Source organism: Suncus etruscus, chromosome 6, assembly GCF_024139225.1.
Source record: "Suncus etruscus isolate mSunEtr1 chromosome 6, mSunEtr1.pri.cur, whole genome shotgun sequence".
Lineage (NCBI taxonomy): Eukaryota > Metazoa > Chordata > Mammalia > Eulipotyphla > Soricidae > Suncus > Suncus etruscus.
In genome coordinates, this window is record NC_064853.1 from 9,955,351 (window position 1) to 9,957,633 (window position 2,283).

The window sequence follows — 2,283 nt, forward strand, 5'->3', positions numbered from 1 at the left end:
CATCTGCAAACGATGAATTAGGGGAGAAAGTTATCAATGAATCTATCCCATTCAAAATAGTATCAAAAAATATCAATTATCAAGGAATCAACAAACAAAACAGATGAGATCTATGCAATGAAAATGTTGTCACTTAAGACAGATATAGAAAAATATATTAGGAAATGGTAAATATTCCATGCTCATGTATTAAATCAATATTGTCCAATATATATTATGTATTTATATCATCAATATTGTCAACTATAACGCCAAAGTTATTATTTAAGTTCAATGCAATACCCATTCAAATTCAGATGACATTCTTCAAGAACTTAGAATACTCAGTAGTAAATCTTGAATATACCCCAAATAGTCAAAGCCATACTGAAAAATAAAAAATTGGATTTTTTATGTTATTGACTAATTTGACTACACTATAAAGTTATAGAGATCCAGAAATCATGTTAATAAGAACAGATTGTCTAATAAATAGGCTAAAATCAAATACTGAACTCGATGTGTTTCCTCACATTCTTATTTTTTTTATTTTTTTATTTTTTATTTTTTGGTTTTTGGGTCACACCCAGCAGTGCTCAGGGGTTATTCCTGGCTCCAGGTTCAGAAATTGCTCCTGGCAGGCACAGGGGACCATATGGGACTCCTGGATTCGAACTGATGACCTCCTGCATGAAAGGCAAATGCCTTACTTCCATGCTATCTCTCCAGCCCCTGTTTCCTCACATTTTATTCCCTCTTTCCCTCCCTTCTTTTCCTTCCCTGCCCCTCTTCTCATGCCACAAAAAATTAATAAAATATACAGAATACTCAAAGACAAATTTCCACATTTCTGGTCAGCTAATTTTGACCAAAAATCTGGGAACATGAAATAAAGTAAAAATAGTCTTTTAACAAATGATGTTAGGAAAACTGAATAACCATGTATAAACTTAAAGTTAGGTCAAAAGCAATAGTATAGCAGGTGTCTACCTTATACATGGCCAACCTGTGTTTGATTTCCAACACCTATATAGTCCCCCAAGTCCCTGAGTGTTGAGCCAGAAGTGCACTGTGGCCCCAAAAACAAATAAAGTCGGATCCATATCTCACACTTTATACAAAAGTCAAGTCAATCCAAAATCTTGAAATCAGATTAGAAAATATAAAGTACATTGTCAGGTCACAACCCTGACTTTACCCAAAACAAAGGCCTTCCCCCAACTTCCTCTTGCTTTTCACCAAGCCCTTTAACTTGTAAATATCTACTTGGATAGGTACTTTTGTTTCTCACTGGACCTTCCCCCTTCTCATGAATTTGTACTGGTTTAAGAAAGAGAGGTTTTTGTTTTGGTGGGCTCACAGACTATGAAGCAAGAAGCCAACTGGATTTCACAATTTTCTCCTAACTGGCTTGGTTATTAATCTTCATGGCTACCCTTCTTCAGACCTGTCCACCTTGGGTTGGAAAGATAGCGTGTGGGTTATTTTAAAGAACATTAAGTAAAATGTACACAGAATCCTCCAAAATGTGAACTTCAAAGATGCCTTTAATGATACAATGCAAAGGCAATAGAATCTAAAATAAAAAATGAATCTACCTACAATTCAAAGGTTTGTGAATGACAAGAAAAACACTGATTAGGGGGCTGGAGGAGTGGGGCAAGCAGTAGGGCATTAGTCTTGCACACATTTGACCTAGGACGGATGGTGGTTCGATTCCCCCATATCCCATATGGTCCCCCAAGCCAGGAGCAATTTTTGAGCACAGAGCGATGAGTAACTCCTCAGTGTCACCAGTGTTGCCCATAAACCAATAAATAAATAAATAAATAAATAAATAAATAAATAAATAAATAAATAAATAAATAAATAGAGAGAAAAACTTATTACAACTGAAAAATACCTAACTGAATGGGGGAAAATATTCATACTCAATACATCAGATAAAGGGTTGATATTCACAATATATAAAGAACTTGCACATATCTTAGCTACCCCCAAAAATCCTATCATAATAGAGGAAGAGGAAATGAAGAGAAATATAAGAAAACAGAAAGATAGTCAATAGACATATGGAAAATTACTCATCAGCATATATTTTTTAGGAAAACCAAAATCAAGACAACAGTGGTATATCTGCAGGGTCCGGAAAGCCCGATTTCCAGCTGCCCGGTGCAGAGTAATGAAAAAGACTCAAGCCCAGCAATAATGCAAGCAAGCCCCGTATATTATTTGACCGGTCAGAGGTCCAAAACGTACCCGTGGCAGAGTAGAGGTTTACGGACCCCGAAACCTTAAGCCAGT